At 41.1% G+C, this 21,835-nt stretch overlaps 1 protein-coding gene across 2 annotated transcripts in view; it reads left to right on the plus strand.

The window, feature by feature from the left end:
* The first annotated feature begins 9,532 nt into the window (after positions 1-9,532).
* The window catches only part of RABGAP1L (RAB GTPase activating protein 1-like), an 812,347-nt gene continuing 800,044 nt past the window's right edge, over positions 9,533-21,835 (plus strand). Inside the window, exon 1 of one of the 2 annotated variants that reach the window (XM_011962353.1) lies at positions 9,533-9,777. The gene's annotated coding sequence lies outside the window, so the exon portion shown is untranslated. The remainder of the gene's footprint in view (positions 9,778-21,835) is intronic. The other variant, XM_011962352.1, reaches the window with a different exon arrangement.

Here is a 21,835-nt window from a genome sequence, read left to right on the forward strand (position 1 = left end):
AAAAAAAAAAAAAAAAAAAAATTTGAAAGACAAAAAAATTCAGTCTTCTGGCCAGGTGTGGTAACTCAGGCCTATAATCCCAGAACTTTCGGAGGCCAAGGCAGGCGGATCACTTGAGGTCAGGAGTTTGAGACCAGCCTGGCCAACATTGTGAAACCCCATCTCTACTAAAAATACAAAAATTAGCTGGGCATGGTGATGCACGCCTGTAATCCCAGCTACTCTGGAGGCTGAGGCTGGAGACTTGCTTGAACCCGGGAGGCAGAGGTTGCAGTGAGCAAAGATCACGCCACTCTGCATTCCAGCCTGGGTGACAGAGTGAGACTCCAATCTCAAAAAAAAAAAATTCAGTCTTTCTAAGACAGGGAAACATGCAGTGTCCTTTCAGTAGAATGATTTTCAAACCACAAAGGACTTAAAAAACAACAACAACCCTTTAGTCATGGTTATTAAGATGAAATAATTACTGAAATTCTTATCTAAATTTCCTATATCAGCTATCCTTCTAGATATGAGGTATCTAAGTGAAGAATTTCAATTTTAAAGGAATTATTATTATTGTTATTATTATTTTTAGAGACATGGTCTTCCCTTATCACCCAGGCTGGACCACAGTGGTGCTATCATAGCTTACTATAACCTCAAACTCTTGGGCTCAAGTGATCTTCCTCCTCTAGCCTTCATAGTAGCCAGGACTACAGGCATGTGCCACCATGTCTGGTAAAAAAAAATTTTTTTTTTTAGAGATGGGGTCTTGCTATGTTGCCCAGGCTCGTCTCAAACTCCTGGCTTGAAGTGATCCTCTTTCTTTGGCTTCCCAAAGTGCTGGGATTCAAGGCGCAAATCACCATGCCTGGCTAGGAATTTTTACTTGTTTTTTGAGATAGGGTCTCACTCTGTTGCCCAGGCTGGAGTACAGTGGCAGGATCTCTGCTCACTGCAGCCTCCACCTCTCTGACCCAAACAATCCTTCCACTTCAGCCCCCCCAAGCAGCTGGCACTACTAGCAGGCGCCACACACTCAGATAATTTTTGTATTTTTTGTAGAGATGGGATTTCACCATGTTGCCCAGGCTGGTCTTGAACTCCTGAGCTCTAGTGATCTACCCGCCTCAACCTCCCAGAGTGCCAGAATTATATTTTTCTGAAATTATTTTAATAATTCCATAAATTATAAATTATAATCTATTCAGAAATCACGTGAATCAATTAAAAAGGAATATGACCCTAAGATAAGGTTTAAGAGTAAAAATAGTAGTTAGAATTAAGTTCAGTTGCAAGTGAGTAAAGCTAAAAATAATAAATAATGGATTAAACACACAAGGTTTCATTCTCTATAAGTTTGGACATTGGCATTTCAGGTGGGATTTCAGGTGGGATAGAGGTTCCACAAAGTCATCACGGACATAAACTTGTTCTGGTTCGTCACTCCACCATACCTAGGGTGGTCCTCATTCTCCGGCTGAAGATGGTTGCTAGATTCAACCATCACATTTATGTTCCAGGTAGTAGGAGGGAAGAAAGGGAAAAGAAGAGCCCAGTCTCTCTCTTGGAAGAAAATTCCACAGTTATTTTTCTCATTTGCCAGAATATGTGGCTGCAAAGGAAGCCAGGAATTATAGTCTTTTATCTGTGAATACTTTAATATTGAATAAATTTGGGGTTCTTTTACTAAGATGGAAGGAGAAAAATGGATGTTGAGGCAAGCAGCTAGGAGTCTGTGGCATACAGACTTAAATGTATTTCTTTTAATAAGATGGTTAGGTCTGACGTTAATTACTAATAAGTTAGAATTATTGGTAAAGATCTTTAATTGTACTATAGATTCAGTGTTCTTTAAATGCTTGCTTTCTCTATGTAGAGAACATTTCTGTCACTTGCAACCAAAGAAAGATTAATTCATGGTCAGTAATCAGGGATTTGTTCTATTATTTAAGCTCTCTTTCACCAAGAGAAGCATCTCAGCAAATTCTGACACAAATTTGTAAATACATTCATTCAATTATTCATACAATAAACATACTGAATGCCTAGGTACTAGGAAAAAAACATAATTTTTTACTTCAAAGTGTTCACAGTCTAGTAGAAAAAGACAGTGATAAAAATTTTAAATGTATAAAAGTCTTATAGGTGCAGTAAAAATGTATGTATCTGGTGTTGTGGGGTATAGTAGAGTGAGATATCAATTCTACAAAAATGAGATTAAAGGGTATGCATCCAAACTAAGGCATACATTGATGGTGGAATTCAATTAAAAATGATTACATAATTTAAAATACATCAAAAGGTACAGAGAATAAGACAATGGCTATCAATTTATGCACATCTACCTATGAAACAAGATATTTTGAATATAATTACAAGATACAATTCTGATTTTCACATGCAGTTTGAAATTATTAGCAGTTTGAAATTATTAGTAGTGATGTATGTAGGTATGTCAAAAACTAAAAATCTTCCACGAAGAGGTTATTGTCACCATCACCAAGTCAGAGAATTAAATAGTAAGAATTTTCCTGAAATTGAGAGTGTCAGACAAAGTGTTAGGAATATTTTAATATATTCTAAAGCAATGGCATTTTCATTCTATAGTTCCCATTTACTCTTGTATTAGAGAGTCTTTTAGAATTAGACATAATCTTTTTACAAATTTGCAGCTTATTTTTTATGCGGCAAAGGGGAAAGGATTGAAAAAATGTCTTGGAGAGAGGGTTAGGGTGTGGTGGAAAGGGCGTGAACTTCCCTTGACTCAGAAGAGGAAAGTGGTAATTTTCCTCCCTTTACCATTAAAGTATTTGTAATTTTTGAAGTAACTTTTTCTACAAAACACATGTATTTAAGGAATATTTCTTATATGTTCAAAACCTGCAATTTATTTGGTCTGTGGTAAGTACTTCAAGGGAACTTGGAGTTTACTGCCAAAGCTCTGTTTGGAAAAGCTTGTGCAGGGAAAGCATCAGGAAGGAAGATACCACATCTATAGAAAGGCAGGCTCCCTTTTTGTATGGTTTCTTTACATTGTTAAAAAATTAATATAATTCAGACTAATATGGCTAGCTAGACTGACAAGGGAAGACTCCCTACCTTTACAAAAATATACAAATGCTGGATAATAACTTTAAAAATTGAAAAAATGTATTTTGCCAAGCTTTAAAGCAAGAAAGGGAAATCAGCTAGGTATGGTGGCTGTAATCCTAGCACTTTGGGAGGCTGAGGCAGGAGGATCACTTGAGCCCAGGATTTTAAGATCAGCCTGGGCAACATAGAGATGTCCCATTTCTACCATACATTAAAAAATAATGCAGGCATGGTGGCGTGAACCTGAGGTCCCAGCTACTCGGGAGGCTGAGGTGAAAGGATCACTTGAGCCCAGGGGATTGAGGCTGCAGTGAGCTGTGATCATGCCACTTCCACTCTGGCCTGGGTGACATAGTAAAACTCTGTCTCAAATAAATTTTTTTTGAGCCATCGAAATAACAGCAACGACAACAACAACAACAAAAGGAAATCACTAGCTTTTAGAAAAAGGAAAACAAAAAACCAGAGCATTCCAGGAAGCTGAAGGCAAGTACATACTGAAGCCCAATGGCTCACCTGAGTACTGGAACTTGATACATGCTGTGAGACTCAAAGACTTAGAAGGAATAGATTACTGACAAGTGCAAAAATATGAATGAATCCTGAAATGATTATACTGAGTGAAAAAAGAACACAAAAGAAGAATACACACTATATGATTTCATTTATAGAAAATTCTAGAAAATGCAAACAAATCTCTAGCGACATCAGATCAGTGACAGCCTCAGGACATGGAGGGGGATGAGTCAGAGTAAGAGGGAGAGATTACAAAGGGGCATGATGGATATGTTTACTCTCTTGATTGTGGTGATGGTTTCACAGTTGTGTACATACGTCAAAACTTGTCAAATTGTACACTTTAAATATGAATAGCTTATTGTATGTCAGTTATATCTCATGAAGATGTTAAAAAGGACAAACAAAATCAACATCCAAGCAAGTTCAACAGATCCTTCTTCTCATTTATATGTATGCAATTTATTTGCTGAAGAAACTTGCTGGTATGTCCTATAGAGTTTCTCACATTCTGGATTTTATTGATTACAAAAAGGAATCCTTATCTTTTTTTTTTTTTTTGAGACAGGGTATTGTTTTGTCACCCAGGCTGAAGTGCAACTGGCACCGCTGTCACCCAGGCTGAAGTGCAACTGGCACCATCATGGTTCATTGCAGCCTTGACCTCCCAGGCTCAAGCGGTCTTCCTACCTCAACCTCCCAAGTAGCTGGGACCACAGGTGCATGCCATCACCCCTGGCTGGTCTCAAACTCCTGGGCTCAAGCAATCCTCCTGCCTTGGCCTCCCAAAGTACTGGGATTACAGGCCTGAGCCACCATGCCTGGTCAAGAATTCTTGTCTTTTAGAGCTTTATACGATTAAGTATTTATGGGTGATATCCATGTGAGGGGTGGGGAAGGAGATTGGCCATATGTTGATAATTGTTCAAGTTGAATGACTGACCCATGAAGGCTCATTATACTCTTCTCTCTACTTTTTATGTGCTGAAACATTTTTTATAAGAAAAAGTTGAAACAAGTCCTGGGGCCTATCTTAGAGGTACTGAATTTCTTGGGGTTGAGCACAGAGGTATGCATTTTTATAAACTCCCAAGTATAACAAGATTTAGCTATATACTACAGAGGATCACCGCCCCACATAAAAGAAAAGGACTCCTATGATGAGGTGAATTTCAGACACCTACCACAAGGTATGGGAAAAACCATTTTTGGTAGGCGTCCTTTACATTCAGTATCAAATTCTAAAAGTAGTAGGGGCTGGGCATGGTGGCTCATGCCTGTAATCTCAGCACTTTGGGAGGCCAAGGTGGGCAGATCACTTGAAGACAGGAGTTTGAGACCAGCCTGGCCAACATGGTGAAACCCCATCTGCACTAAAAATACAACAATTATCCAGGTGTTGTGGTGGGCGCCTATAATCCCAGCTACTTGGGAGGCTGAGGCAGGAGAGTCGCTTGAACCTGGGAGGTGGAGGTTGCAGTGAGCCAAGATCGTACCACTGCACTCCAGCCTGGGTGACAGAGTGAGACCCTGTCTCAAAAAATAAAAAAATATAAAAAATAAAATAAATAAAAGTAGTAGGTTAGCTATTCTTCCTCAAGAGACATTTAAGGCCAGGCGCGGTGACTCACGCCTGTAATCCCAGCACTTTGGGAGGCTGAGGCGGGCAGATCACATGAGGTCAGGAGTTTGAGACCAGATTGGCCAACGTGGTGAAACCCCGTCTCTACTAAAAAAATACAAAAATTAGCGGGGCATGGTGGCACGTGCCTGTAATCCCAGCTACTCGGGAGGCTAAGGCAGGGGAATTGCTCGAACCCAGGAGGCGGAGGTTGCTGTGAGCTGAGATTGCGCCACTGCACTCCAGCCTGGGCAGCAAGAGTGAAACTCCGTCTCAAAAAATAAAATAAAACAGGCATTTAGATCTCTGCCTGCCTCTTCTACTGCTGAGGAAATTTACTGCTGCCTATATACATATTGTTTTATTGCGTTCTTAGTCTTAAATGGGTGATTGCAACACACGTTTGGTTTATCATATAGGCTCAGTATGATTTGTCCAGATTACTCTGAATTTCAGCCCTACATAAAACCGTGAAATAAAAAAGGTTTTCTTCTGTATCTCCAGTTTTACCTGTTATATCTTTCGCTCTCTCTGTGATTTCTCCCTTCCTCAAGTAGCCAGTGCCTCTTTTTCAAATCTTCCCGTTAAAAAAAAAAAAAAAAAAAAAAAAAAAGACTCAAAAATCATGTGATAAACTCATTTATACAAGATTAGTGATTCGAGTCATGAAGTGCTCTTCTTGGACAAAGTTGATTTAAATAGGGCACAGGATTTAAGTCAAAGTGAAAAAAAAAAGTGTAATGATGGGCTTTCAGGCAGCAGGTAGCCCAGTCAGGGAAGGATTTTTCGGTGTGTTCAAATTCCTTTCAAGACCCTGTAAAATCTTGCCAGATAGGTTATCTTTCTATCATTGGAAATGTATCCTTGGAAGAGTCATATAATGCAACTAAAGTTCTTTGTTCCATAGTATGCATGGAAATATTTAGCTTTATCTGTAAGAAATGCAAAGCCAAACTCAAATCTTCTTAAAAAGCTGTCAAAATCAGGCTGGGCACAGTGGCTCACTGTAATCCCAGCACTTGGGGAGGACAAGGCGAGTGGATCACTTGAGGTCAGGAGTTTGAGACCACCCTGGCCAATATGGTAAAACCCCATCTCTGCTAAAAAATACAAAAATTAGCTGGGCGTGGTGGTAGGCGCCTGTAATCCCAGCTTCTCGGGCGGCTGAGACAGGAGAAGCACTTGAACCCAGGAGGCAGAGGTTGTAGTGAACTGAGATTGTGCCACTGCACTCCAGCCTGGGCAACAGAGTGAGACTCTGTCTTAAAAAAAAAAAAAAAAAAAAGCTCTGAAAATATATTGTCTCAGAGGAAGGGGTAGGCTTCAAGCTGGGTTTGAGTGCTTCCACCATGTGTCAGCTTCATCCTCAGGCTGGCTTCCTCATGGTAGCAAAGTGGCTGCAGTAACCATTCGACTCACATCTACCCATCACACCAGCCAGAGTGAGAAAAAGAGCACTTTTCATTTCCCAACAAACAACACGATATGGCTTTCCATATGATTGGGACCAATTTAGACTCATATCAGTGCCTATCAGTGAATACTGACAGGTCAAGTGAGGATGGGATTAGGCTGATTATCACAATCACTATCCACACCTGGAGCAGGAGATGGGCCTAATCAGATCCTTGGTTGTCTTGCAATTGCAGAGGGGTGGAAATATATTCTGGGGAATCAATCAATATAATTATAATGCCCACTATAAAATTAATATGATATTCTGTACCATTAGATACCAGTTTGAACTCTTACATTATTGTTCAATGTTTAACTTGTTTCTATTTTTTTTTTCTTTTTTTGTGGAGACAGGGTATTGTTATGTTGCCCAGGCTAATCTGGAACTCCTGGGCTCAAGCAATTCTGCCTTGGCCTCTCAAAGTGCTGGGATTACAGGCATGAACCACTACAGCTGGTCTGTTTCCAATTTTTGATATTACATTTTAAACTAGGAGTTGCAGACATAAATGAAAGAAACATCACTGTAAGATACAATAGAGAATGTAGAGACTTTGGCAAAAGAGAGAATGCATGTCCTGCAGCTGATTGTTGTCATGTAAGAATAGTAAGCTCACTCTTACCAAATCTTCCACTTTTTAAAGAGAAGCCCAAAATGCATGTATAATTTTCTGGTTTATAACTTTGGATATAGATTTTTTAAAGTACAATGTATGCCAAAAAAAAAACATGTTTGTGGGTTTGATTTGTACCTGGACCACCAGTTTGTCATGTTATGAATCATGCTGGAGTATTTTATAACACCATCTCTCAAAGTGAGAGTTTCAGTCCTTTCATGGACCAGGGCTGCTAGGATACGCTTAATGCAAATGAAGCCACAGTGGGAAGAGAAGTGAGCAGTACATACCACATGAAGAATGCTTTCTTTTAGTTTCTCGAGTAAAAGATTGAAGACTTGTTAATAATTTTTTTGGCATGTGCTCACAATTGTTTTTCTGGTGGTAGGGATGAGTTTGCACCAGATCACCTTAATTGTCTTTTATCTAGGTTCTCTCGTGACTTGTCTCTTATCTATGTTGTACTGTGAGGAAAAGTTCAGTTTTACAGAATGACCCGTTGATGAGAGGTGTTACATGTGGCCATGGGACAGGATTTTTCTTTTCCTTGTAGCAAGCTGGCACATGAAGATATCATACTGCACTTAAATAGAAGAATTACCTCGCCAGTGGTGGCCACTATTGCTTTCAAAGACATATGGAACTGAATTTGGGGAACACTGAACTTGTTTTGGACTTGTCATTTTTTTTTTTTTTAGTTCTTTTTCTGGCTAAGTTACCTCTTGAATGCCCATAATTACCACATCTATTGTCCTTTTTTGTCAAAAAGCTTCACTCCAGTTAGAAGATACCTGAAGGCAGAAACTATGGCTTTGTCAACTGATGACTTCCTCATGGTCCGCAGTGTAAATATACTACACTTTATTGAGTAGATTCTTAGTACCTACTTGTTGGCAGATTTACTAATAGTTCCTGTACATCTCAGCAAATTAACAGATGATTTAGGTTATTCTAACCCTAACTTTATTTAATATAATAAAAACTTTCAGCATTTATTGTCAGGCCCAGGGCTAGGTAGGCTCCTGAGACAGAGAAGTGCATAAGGAAAGGAGCTCAGAAGGTAGGGGAAACACAAAAATAGTTACAACACTCTTGCTATGTGTCAGCATCTATAGACATTAACATCAGGAAAAGCTGAGGGGTGGGGGGAAGGAATTTGTGAGGGAGGGCCCTTTGGACAAACGTCACGTTTCTCAGAGTAGCTTTTAGATATGGGTGGGAAAATGAGGGCAGGGCAATTGAAGTGGGATAGAAGGGAGATATTTAAACTAAAGTCATCCTAGGGCTCCGATCACTGGACACAGGTAATTCTTCCTACACTATATTCATTTATCCATGCAATCACATTCATTGAGTGCTTCCTATGAGTGAGGCAGGGTGCACTGTGCAGGATACAAATGAATGAAGCAGGTCCACAGCGGTTGTCTAGGGGGATACAATGCTGCACAGGGCAACCTGGATAAGCCTGACATGTTAGGTGCCACAAAGCTACAGAAACAAAGTGCTACGGAGATTCGGAAAATTTACAGGTCATTTCTGGATGCAGGATCTAGGAAGAAGGATGTCCACAGTTCAAAATCAGTACAATCTTCGTAGCGAAAAAGGGTTGGTTTATTCTACCTCTACCTAGTTTATGCCTCAACAGCTTTGACCCCAAAGGATAAAAAGGTGCAAATAAGGGCACATTTTCTTCATAGAATACGTAATGGTGCTTATTTAATGCTTTCCTGTTCATTCCCCGCAGTGATTTCCCTCTTCACTCTCCCCCGAGTCTCACAGAAGGAACTGTTAAGGGAGCGCTTCACAAGCACAGACACCTTTAAAGAGGCGCAGAAAAGAGTACTTGGTGAAAAAGTTAGTATTCTGTCAGGTGACTTTCCTTAAGATTACTGGGCATTAAGAATGAAAATATGTAAACCAGGTTTACAAGCAAGAAAACAAGCTCTTCTCATTTAGAGTTAATCTCCGAACTCAGCAACCGTCAGCAGAACTCACCCCCATCGGGGCGGGCTCGCGGGCGCGGTCCCACCCACAGGCCCCTCCCCCGCGGAGGTTCTCCAGCGCCGCCCGTACTCCCGGCCGTGGCGCGTCCCTGCTTTAACAGCTCCGGTTCTGTCAGGACCTCACGCCTCCGCCCCCAGCGCAACCGCGGCCATGCAGCGACGTGCACCCGCGTGTGCGCCGCCGCCGCCCGGCAGAGTGGGCGCCTCCGACATCAGGAGCGCGCACGCCGTGCCGAGGGGCCTGGACGAGCGCGCTCCCGACGCACCGCCTCCTCCTCCTCCCTCTCCTACTCGGCCCGCCCCCTCCCTCGCCTCTTCCTGCCAGGCGGTCCTTCTCCCCTCCCCTATCCGTTCCCTCCGCCCTCCCCGGGCTCCTGTGGCGGCGGAGTGAACGGCACCGGCCCGGCCTCAGAGCGCGAGGTGGCGGGTGGGACGCGGGCGCCTGAAGGAGTTGTTGTTTCGGTAGCGCCCGCGGAGACGTGAAGAGGTGAGGCGAGGGCGGCCTCCTCGGGACACGAGGGCGGCCCGGCGGCCCGGATCTACGGGCCGAGGCTGCCTGGGTGTGTTGGCGTCGGGCTGAGCCTGGGGAGGGTCGAGATGGGGCCCCGGCCCGGGACGGGGATGCGGGAGGACCGCGGGAAGGAGGGCAGCGGGCGGGTTCAGGACTGTCGGCCGCCTCCCGGACGCCGCGATTCTCCCAGGTGGCCGCCCCTCGCAGCTAGGGCGGGCGGGGTCTGCGCCCTTACCTGGGGGCGGGGTGGTGGCTTCTGCGGCCGCCGCCCCCAGCTGTGCCCTCCTGACATTGCTGCCTGGGCGGCTGCCGCCCGCTGCTACGCTGTGGTTGCTGCTGGATTCGCAGTGCCGGCAGCCCTGCGTCCGGTGGGCGAGTGGTTAGAGTATTTTCTCACCCACACGCAGGCTTCTGTACTCTACCGTTTGTCTCCCTCGCCCTTCCTCTTCCTCCGCCGAGCACTTTGCTCGGCTCCTGCTGTTGATGCTTGTGGTTTTGTAGTTTGGGATGGGCTGCGTTCCGGGCAGATCCCTACCTGCAGGGAATGCCCCGCTTCAGAGTTGACCTCCTGAGCCATAACAAACACCTCCCCCCAGCCCCCACCCAGCTTGTGGGTGCTCAGTGTCCTGATAACTGAGTCAAAGTTTCTGAGACTGGGCTGGTACTTTGCACTGGTCGCCAACGGTACAGGGCTGGGCAGTGCGTCAGCATGTGGAAAGGGGCCACCGGCTAGCGGGATATGGCCGCGTGCATGGGAGCTGAACTTACGGGTTTCAGATACTAGGCAGTGTGTCCAGGTCCTTGGATCTCTCAGATAGGGTTATGTTAGAATATGTGCCAAAACTTGGGTGGTCACTTGCAAAATTGGTTTCATGCAAGTAAACTGAAATGCCAGCCTTATTACTCTAATGGTAAGGAGAACTTTTGCTTGCCGGACAGATTTCAGCGCAGTTTGGAAAGTGATTTTAAGGCCTTTATTTTTGACACTGGAGGGATTTAGGGATTTTTAATACATTTAAATTTCCTTGTGCATAGTGGGAGGTAAGTAGTTGCTTGTTAAAATTCTGAAGACACAGTTTCATGAAAACCTTCTGACTTTTCTTACAGTAGTGTTTATATTTGACATCTTCCGTAGAATATCCATTAGTTATGATGTCAGAAGATACGGATGTGAAGTTTGCTTGTGGTCACATTGGAAGTTGATTTTGTTCATGGAAAATACTGGTTCACAAGCTCCTAGTACTAGAAAACTGGCCTGTGATTCATTTTCTCAGTGTAGCGTCCCTTATGAAATTGACAGTGAGATTTCCAAGGAGAAAGACTAGTTGAACTTTATGTATACATTATCATCAAATTGTATTAAATGTACACCTGCTTAAGGGGTTAGCTCTAGACTTTGAGTTACACTGGTGTCTATACTAAATCAGTTCAATAAATGCGCTGATATTATGTATTTTTCATTTGGAGAGAAGTAGATAAAGCAGGGCAGAGTTTATATATTAGCATATTATATAGCCTACATTTGCTCTGATGTGTATTATTATTATTATTATTATTAGGGACGGAGTTTCACTCTTGATGTCCAGGCTGGAGTGCAATAGCGCGATCTTGGCTCACCGCAACCTCCGCCTCCCGGGTTCAAGCAATTTTCTTGCCTCAGCCTTATGTGTAGTTGGGACTACAGGCATGCTCTGCCACGCCTGGCTAATTTTGTATTTTTAGTGGAGACGGGGTTTCTCCACGTTGGTCAGGCTGGTCAAACTCCTGACCTCAGGTGATCTGCCCACCTCAACCTCCTAAAGTGCTGGGATTACAGGCGTGAGCCCCGTACCCGGCCTCTGATGTGTATTATTAAGTCATCTGGGGAGAAGTAGATGAAGTAGGGCAGAGCTTATATGTGAACATATTATATAATCTACATTGTCCTCTAGAAAGCTGGAAACAAGTTAGTAGGTCTCCGTACTATTGGGGCATATGGTGAATATACAAACCAACTTTAAAAAGTGTGACTGTAAATGTACAAAGTTTGTTTGTTTGTTTGTTTTAAAGAGACAAGATCTCGCTCTGGCGCCCAGGCTGGAGTACAATGGCGCAATCCTAGCTCACTGCAGCCACGAAGTTCTCACAAGAGATCCTCCCACCTCAGCCTCCTGAGTAGCTGGGAGTACAGGCACATGCCACCGCACCTGGCTAATTTTTTGTTTTAGTTTTGTAGAGTCAGGGGTCTCACCATGTTGCCCAGGCTAGTCTCCAACTCCTGACCTCAGGCAGTTCTTCTGCCTCGGCCTCCTGAAGTGCTGGGATTACAGGCCTGAGCCAACCATGCTTGGCCCCCCTTTTTTTTTTCACCTGAGTTCTTTGATGGGAATTTCTATATATTACAGTTGTGATGTTCTGAGAATTTTTGTTTCTTTGATAATTGTTTCATGATTTAGATATTTTCTTTTTATCCTGGTAGTTATGATTTTTTTCTTTTGAATGAAATAATTTTATTAGGCATGTGAAACAGTAGTTTTCATGTGATCAGCTCACCAGTTCTAAGTTTGTGACTTTTAAAAATCTTGAATTTTTTTCTTTGCCTTAACCCAAGCTTGAATTTGCTCAGCCCCTGTATATTTATTTGAACTCTCAGATGATACAGCATTGAAGCGGAAAGTCCTTTTATCCATTCTTTTGGAGTAATCAAAAGAAGGAATTCTGTTGTGCCAAGTAAAAATACGTGTAGGAGATAGCTAGGCTTCAAGAGATTGACTTTGAAGAGAGTAGTAGCGAAGTAGCAAAAATTTTCTGTATTGAGGGTGTAGAACTGGGGCTGCATTCCAACCTACCATTGTCTTCAAGTGGGGTATGGATCGTTATGACTGGTTAGAGGGGATTTGGAGAATGAGGTTGATGCTGTAATGCTATGGGATTCCCAGGCACAGAGCGTGCCTATGTCTTACTTTTAATGAGTTCTACATTTTTGTAACTCTTGACTTATAGAAATGGGTCAGCCATTGAGTCTGAGGATGACCAGCAGCCCAAGGCTATTCCAGGTGCTGGTATTTCAAAGATGGCTCAGGGATTTCTTGTGGAGATGATCTGTGAGCATTTTGCTGTTACAAACAGTGGAGGCTGAGAAAGTATGGACTTGAGCCTGAGGTATGGTAAAAGATACTCATTTTTAAAGGAAAGTTTTAATGTTGATATTATAGAGAAATACGTTGTTTGACTCCTAGACTTTCAGAATGGGAAATAATTTTGACTTTATAGTCAGTATTTGAATTGGGTATAAGTTTGTGAATTTCAGTGGACCCTAATAAGGAAGAGTTAATGAATTAAGCAGAGCTTTCATCTCTGAACATCTCCTTTTTCTACTTCATTTGCTTCCCATATTGCTCTTATTCAACAGATAGGATGGCATAATTGAGTATAGCAAGTTTATGCGCATGCTAAGTCTTTTTTGTTATCTTTTGGTGTTTTTTGGTGTACTTTTGGGGATTTTCCTGGGAAAGTTCTAGGCATATATTCAGTTGATTTAGAGTTAGATTTGGGCTAAGATTATTAGTATACTTGAAATTCTGAGCATTCTTATTTTCTAAATAGCTTTCAAAATAGAAAACATTTTGCCATTGCTGTTGGGCTTCAAAAAAACAAAACCCAACAGCAACACAATTCTTTATAAATACTCATGAAAAATCAGGTTACAGGCGGTGTTGTGATAGACATAGTACAGCCAAAAATATATTTAAGAAAATTCTTATCCAGTTTAGTAAGCTTAAATAAGAAGAAAATAAGACTTTTTTTAAAAAAAATAAAAGCCTGATTTTCCCAGAATATGAAGCCTAACTACTGTTTGCTGTGTTATTTTCCCTCTTGCCTATTCTAAATTCAGCGAGAACTATGCATCCCTAGTCCATGGTAAAAGCTTAGTTCTAGTAGAGGATTCTTAGTAACGGAGGTCTCATTGAGGGATGCAAGGGATTTTGATTGGGAAACATCAGGCATGGAACATTTCCTTTTTACTGCTCTAATTTTCTCTGTACCTGGCTATTCAGTGGGATGGAAACATGAGCACAAATACTAGAATTATCTGGATTTTTTTTTTTATACTATAGATTTCCTCCTCTTACCCCCTACCTGCCCTGCAACCCATTGCTAAGTGAGCCATTGATAGTAGGAATGTGTTATATCTTTTAGGTATGTAGGGCTGAACAAATGCTAGGAACCTTGGCACTTGGCTGATACTCCATAAACCAAATTCCTGCTCTGTATAATTTGCCTTCTGGTGATATCAGTAGATATTTGTTACTCCCATTTTTGAAGAAAAATATGAATTGTGGTGAAGAGACATCTGTAACCAAGAGTAAGATTTATCAAATTAGGTAGTATACATGAAAGACATCAGGAGGTTGTTTATCTGAACATTTATTAAACTCTTTTGACTGTGACCTACAATAACAAATACATTTTACTTCTTGATTCAGCAAGTGCACACACACACAAAGTTGACAGTTTGGTGAAATAATATTTATCTTTTCAGGGCCCTGTTGAGTTGGCTATAATGGCTTGCAAGACCAGTTGTGCGTATCTCTTCCTATCTAGCTCTATGTCCAGTGACATCATGTTGGTAGCTCAAAATTGGTCATGGTGGGAATATTTACACCAGGAAATTCAGCAAATGGTATTCTCAGGGCTTCCTTCTTCATAGGTAGTTGTTAAACATTTATAGCACCTCATTGTTTATAACACACATAGATACATTCTGTTATTTCATTTCATTTTTAAAATGCTGTGTTTTGACTTCCAAATTAATTTTACACCCAGCTAATGGATTATAGCCTACAGTTAACAACAAATACAACTAGTTTAGCCTACCCTCTTAACTTTGTAAGTGAAGGAACATACTAAAAGCCTCAAGTCCAAGGTTAGATAGTGAGTGAGTTATTAGCAAAGCCAGGGCTCTGGACTCAATCTGGAGTTGTTTTTGGTGGGCTTCTTTCCTAACCTCGCTTAGTATGTGTAAGAGATTGTATTAATCAGTTTGAATAAAGATGGACCTTGACCCTGAGGACTTTATGCTTAGGTGGGGGATTAAATATGGAAACAGCAACGATAATGAAAGGCAGAAAGTAATGGGTGGTAAAAAGATAAAGATAAGGAACTGTAAGAGTTTAGAGAAGAGGGAGAGATTACTTTTAGTTAAAGTAATGGGTGGTAAAAAGATAAGGAACTATAAGAGTTTGGAGAGGAGGGAGGGATTACTTTTAGTTGTTTTTTGACCCAGGCTGGAGCGCAGTGGTACAATTTCGGCTCACTGCAACCTCTGCTTCCCGATTTCAAGCAATTCTCCTGCCTCAGCCTCCCTGAGTAGCTGGGCTTACAGGCGCCCGCTGCCACGCCCGGCTAATTTTTGTATTTTTAGTACAGATGGGGTTTTGCCATGTTGGCCCAGCTGGTTTTGAATTTCTGACCTCAGGTGATCCACCCGCCTCAGCCTCCCGAAGTACTGGGATTACAGGCGTGAGCCACCGTGCCTGGCCTGCTTCTAGTTTTAAGGATAAGAGAAGAGGTGACATTTGAACTATGTTTTTTTTTTTTGGAGATAGCATCTCACCCTGTGACTCAAACTGAGTGCTGTGGTGCCATCACAGCTCATTGCAGCCTTGATTTCCTGGCCTCTAGCAGTTCTCCTGCCTCAGCCCCCAAGTGGCTGGGATTATAGGCACACACCAACATGCTTGGCTCATTTTTGATTGTTTGTAGAGATGGGGTCTCATGATGTTGCCCAGGCTGTTCTTGAACTCCTGGACTGAAGCTATCCTCCTGCCTTGGCCTCCCAAAGTGCTGGGATTACAGTTGTGAGGCACCATGCCCGGCCCCTGAACTGTGTTCTGAAGAATGGGTAGGATTTGGATGTGTGGAAATAGGGCAACTCGTATCACCCTGGGCCAAGGGCCAGGGTGATCAAAGGCATACAAGCATGGACAGGGGAAAGTGAGTAGTGAAAGAGCTAGGCAAGAAGGAGTCAGCACCAGATGGTTCAGAGCCTAGAATGCCAGTTTTCCTTTCTGCTTTTTGGTTTATCTTTCATTTTTGACTCTGGAGTAATCTGGTACTTCTTAACATTTCAGGATTTATTTATTGTGATTAAAATATGATCCAGAGAGCACCTAAGTATTCTTAGAGTAGAAGCTGAAGGGAAAAATTATTAGTTTTAGAGAAGCAACCTTGAGTTTACCAATCCTAAAAGTGTTGGAAAGTAAAAAATATTTTATTTGTAAGGAGATACAGGTTTTTTTTTTTTTTTTTTTTTTAGTTCACCAAATAGCATCACATTGGCTGGAGTAGAACAGGAAGCAGTTTTGAAAGTCTTTACAAGGGCCTTCTAAAATGTGGTTTCTGAATGACTGGATCTTAATTTTTGGAGGCAGGTTTAGTTCAGGCAGAAGGGTAGTTTATACAGATCCGCAGCTGAGCTGAGTAGCTTTTAGAATTTAGGGCAGCAAAGCAGGGTATTTTACACAAAATTCATTTGTAAGGGATTGATGGCTTCTTTACTCCAAGAATTTTCTTAGATTTCAGTATTTATGTCTTTAACAGCCTCTATGACTGCAGATGTTTTGAAGTCTTGGATGGAACTTGCCTTATTTCACTAGAAGGGTGGCTAGAAATGAAGGCAAATGCCAGTAAGTTGTGTCTGTTAATCAAATTGAAGTACTGGTAGCAGTTCTCAAGATTTTCTGTCTGCTGATGATTTCACACTTACTGCTTCTAATTACATGGTGTGTAGTCGATTTGAAGAAGCCTTGGTTCTCTTTGACCCACCAGTTCTGTAAGGGTAAAAGCCTTCTCAGAGTGTTGCCCAGGTAACAACACATACAGAGACTGTTTAGTAGCTTGTCTCGAGAGAGTGTGGAAAATTTTGGAAATGTTGGTAAAGAAGTTGCTATAGTAAATAACTAGTTGGTAAAAAGCTGGGCTACTTCTGCATAGTTGATAAAGAGTTTTTGAGATGAGTCTTGGTTCTAAAATAAATATGAATTGTGTCATTGCCATACTATTTTCTTCAGTTAAATAAGCTCCTAATATGTAAATGTTGTTGTCCTATCATTTTAGAAGGTTTCAGCAGTTTCATATGAACTGTTCCACAACATAGCGCACCCCGAACACCACGATAAGAGTTCAAATACGGCATGGCCCAGATGCCTCACACCAGTTAAATGATAAAGTTAATCATGTCAGCACAGTGTTTTTTAAAAGTTTTTTCTCCCTCTTTTTTGAGGCATGTTAGTTTTCACAAATTGAGGTTATTAGACTCTTTCCAGATTTTCTACCACCATTTTTTTTGTGTGTGTGGTAAAAAGTATGATGATGGTGTCCTTAAACTATGTAAACATTTGTAAAGATATACGCACATACACATAGTGTGTGTATATGTATGTGTAGACCTACATACATATATATTTACATATCATTAGTTGTTGCAATTTGTGGTGAAAATACCCCCACTCATGGCAAATGACTGAAAACAAGTGTTCTGGCTCTTTGAAGACTACCATGTGAAGTATTCACAAATATGAAAGTAATATAAACCCAAAGGGAGTTTTTGTATGCCTGATTTCAAGAAAGGAGCACATTTTAAGAGGCAAGTATGGAATTCGTTCATATACCAGTGAAGAATTTCTCAACTTCTCCTTTACCCCACACATATACCCATTTACTGTCCTCATTATTAGCAGTAAGCAAAATTATGGAACTTTGAATCAGACTTCTACTACAAGTGATGCAAATAAATATTATTTTTAGAAAAAATACAAACTTGTGGTTTTGAGTTATGAAGGTTTAAGAGACACATATCACTAGTTTTTTTTATAAACTACATGGAGTGTTTTCTGTGCTTCAAGATGTTTTAATTGTCATTGTGAGACCTTTTGCTGAGAGCATTGTATAAAGGCATAGTTGTTAAAATGGTTATTAGGTGTTCTTTGAATAGTTTATTTTTCTGTAGTCAATTTATCTTGCATACATTGATGGCCGGGCGTGGTGGTCCACACCTGTAATCCCAGCACTTTAGGAGGCCAAGGCAGGCAGATTGCTTGAGGCTAGGAGTTTAAGCCTAGCCTGGCCAAGATGGTGAAACCCCGTCTCTGATAAAAATAAAAAAATTAGTGTGGTGTGTACCCATAGTCCAAGCTACTTCGGAGGCTGAGGCACAAGAATCTCTTGAACCTGGAAGACGGAAGTTGCAGTGAGCCGAGATTGTGCCATTGCACTCCAGCCTGAGCTGCAGAGTAAGACTCGGTCTCAAAAAAAAAAAAAAAAAAAAAAAATGAATAGAGTGTACTACTTCACTGAAAAATCAACCATTGAAGGGAGGTTGTATATATATATTGGCAGACAGTAGGGTTTCTGATGTTGTTTTAGAGTAATTTTGTTATTCAGCAGCTGTTTATCCCCAGACCTCATTCATTTATTACTGCCTTTTTCCATTTCTTTTTAATCTCATGAACTGTATTCTTTCATTTTAAATCTCTCGTATTTGCCCTGCGGTCAGTGGTCATATTTGGACTAATGTTTTGATTTGCCATTGCCTGTGCAAAGATCTATTACCAAGTTGCATTATCAAGTTGGTATTGAATGGTAATTCCGTTAATGTCCTCTTCTCTCCATTCCTTTTTTCCTTCCGTATTCTAGAAGTTACCCTACCACTAGTGTTAGATTCCTGGCAAAGTTAATGGGAAAATGAAATTAAATATTACTGTTATTCAAATCCTAGGATGACCTTTTTGCCAACACTAATGAACATACGAAATTCTTCAACATGAATTACACAGCTTAAATTTTCACTGAGGCTAGGCCTCTTAAGTTTAAAAAATTAAAAATTAAAAAAAATTTATGGGGTACAAGTGCAGATTTCTTACATTTATAGATTCTTACATGTATAGATGTGGTGAAGTCTAGACTTTTAATGTACCTATTACCTGAATATCCACCATTCTGTATGTCCGTGTGCACCCATTGTTTAGCTCTCACATACAAATAAGAACATGCGGCATTTGACTTTTTGTTTCTGAGTTATTTTACATATGATAATGTAGGCCTGTTAAGGTAAAAACCATTCTGACATGCATTTTATAGTTCTTTTCAACGTTATCAATAGCTTTGCTAGATGAAACAGGTTTCTTCTGTTGCAGTTGGTATCACAAACAATAAATTAGCTATCCCTGCCATTTGAAAATATAAGATAAAGGTGTTTTTTTGACACAGAGTCTCGCTCTGTCTCCCAGGCTGGAGTGCAGTGGCGTGATCTCAGCTCACTGCAACCTCTGACCTAGGCCTCCCGGGTTCAAGCAATTCTCCTGCCTCAGCCTTTTGAGTAGCTAGGACCACAGGCATGTGCCATCATGCCTGGCTAATTGTATTTTTAGAAGTATTTTCACTGTGTTGGCCAGGCTGGTCTTGAACTCTTGAACTCATGATCCACCAGCCTTGGCCTCCCAAAGTGCTGGGATAACAGGCGTGAGTGACCGTGCCTGGCCCAGATAAAGTTTTTTTTTAAAAGATAATCTAGTAATAGTAGGAAAGAAAAACCACTTTATCAGTTAATCTACTACTTCCCATTTTGAATATAAATTTCATTGTGTTGCATGCTAACTTCATTATGTTCTACCGAGTATTTACTTTTCTAAAGACAGAGCTTTAACAATTTTTCTTTTTTTATCGTGTTTTGGAGACAGGTATCTCTCTGTTGCCCCAGCTGAAGTGCAGTAGCACGGTCATAGCTCATTGCAGCCTGGAACTCCTGGGCTCAAAGTGGGACTATAGAACTGCACCACCACACTCTGCTAATTTTTTAAATGGGAGTCTCCCTATGTTGCCCAGGCTGGTCTCAGACTCCTGGGTTCAAGCAATCCTCCTGCCTCAGCCCTTCCAAAGCATTGGGATTACAGATGTGAGCCACTAAACCCTGTGCAGTTTTTCACCTTTTGAGAATTTCACTTAGAGGAGGATCATAGTAGCTTTTAGACATTTTTATCAGTTGTCCAAGGGTGGAAAAAAGTAGTTAAAATGCGAGTAACTATAAACATTTTTGGTTTTGTGGGAGACAGTGTAGGTAGTACATAGGACCTTAATTCTTGATCTGCTGCTGTGAGATTCAGAGAGAATAAGTGATTTAGACACAACTTTTTTCTCCTCTTTGCACACTAACCGTGAGCTAACACTGAGTGTTTACATGGGGTATTTATTACATAAGAAAATGTACATTATCTAGCTAACCTTCACAGTAACCATATGAGGTAGGAATGATTATAATATCATCTCCAGTTTGCAGGTGAGGAAGCAGGATTAGAGAACTTCAGTAACTTACTTAAGATCACATAGCTTGGCTGGGCACAGTGGCTCACGCCTGTAATCCTAGCACTTTGGGAGGCCGAGGCAGGCAGATCACGAGGTCAGGAGATAGAGACCATCCTGGCCAACATGGTGAAACCCCAGCTGTACTAAAAATACAAAAATTAACCAGGCATGGTGGCATGTGCCTGTAATCCCAGCTACTCAGGAGGCTGAGGCAGGAGAATCGCTTGAACCAGGGAGGCTGAGGTTGCGGCACTGCACTCCAGCCTGGTGACAGAGTGAGACTCCGTTTCAAAAAAAAGAAAAAATCACGTAGCTTGTGAGAGGCAGTTATTTCTTGCTTCTAAATCTGTCTCACAGTGCCTCTCTACTACTACTCTGTATTGACAATCTTTAAATGGGATGATACTTGCTTTACACATTTCATAGGGTGGTTATGAGAATCAAGAAAGATAAGATGTACAAAAGAACACACAGATGTCTCTGGTATATTCATTTTATTGGATAATATTTGAGACACCAAAGAAATCTTTGAAATCTTGTATACATATATTAGTTTGTAATCAGTAATGCTATAAAATAAGTTTAACAGATGAATATTTGAAAAGTTATCTATAGAGTAAAGACATATTTGGTGTGCATTCAAGGGATCTGTGAGTGAAAGGTAGAGGAAGGCAGAAATGTAGGGATGTATTGAATAAAAAGTGGATCATATGATCGCTAGCAGCCTGAATTCTTTCTGCAATGAGGAGTATATATAACAGGTGACCTATAAGATCCCTCCAACATCAATAATCTATGAGTCTTTGTTATGGGTTACTTTTTTTCTGTTAGAATATCCTCAAATTAGCTAGATGTGCCCAAAAGAGCTTTTTAATTTTATTTCAGCTTAGATCATCAATAATCACCATTCTTTGTCCTTTTCTAGAATTGTATATGTTCAAGGTATACCACATGATTTTTGCTATACATATACAAAACATATATAGATACAAAATCATGAAATGATTTGTATGTTTTGATATACAGATACAAAATCATGAAATGATTACTACAGTTAAACAAATTAACCTATCCATCTCCTTCCACAATTTTTAAAATTGTCTGTGGTATGAGCATCTAATCTGTCTTAGCACATTTTATATATACTATGCAATATTAATAATAATAGACATGCTGTACATTAGCTCTCCAGACTTATTTATCCTACGTAACTGTGAGTTTGTACCCTTTGACCTACTTATTCCCATTTACTCTTGTTTCTATGTATCCAGCTTTAAAAAACAAAAAAAGGATTTCTCTGGGTGTGGTGGCCCATGCCTGTAATCCCAGCACTTTGGGAGGCCGAGGCAGGCAGATCACGAGGTCAGGAGTTCGAGACCAGCCTGACCAACATGATGAAAACCCGTCTCTACTAAAAGTACAAAAATTAGCCAGGCATGGTGGCGTGTGCCTGTAATCCCAGCTACTTGGAAGGCTGAGGCAGGAGAATCACTTGAACCCAGGAGGCGGAGGTTGCAGTGAGCTGAGATCATGCAACTGCACTCCAGCCTAGGCGACAGAGTGAAACTCCATCTCAAAAATAAATAAATAACACTTTGGGAGGCCGAGGCTGGCGGATCATGAGGTCAGGAGATCGAGACCATCCTGGCTAACCCGGTGAAACCCCGTCTCTACTAAAAAATACAAAAAACTA

The sequence above is a fragment of the Colobus angolensis genome, unplaced genomic scaffold (assembly GCF_000951035.1).
Source record: "Colobus angolensis palliatus isolate OR3802 unplaced genomic scaffold, Cang.pa_1.0 Scaffold59, whole genome shotgun sequence".
Lineage (NCBI taxonomy): Eukaryota > Metazoa > Chordata > Mammalia > Primates > Cercopithecidae > Colobus > Colobus angolensis.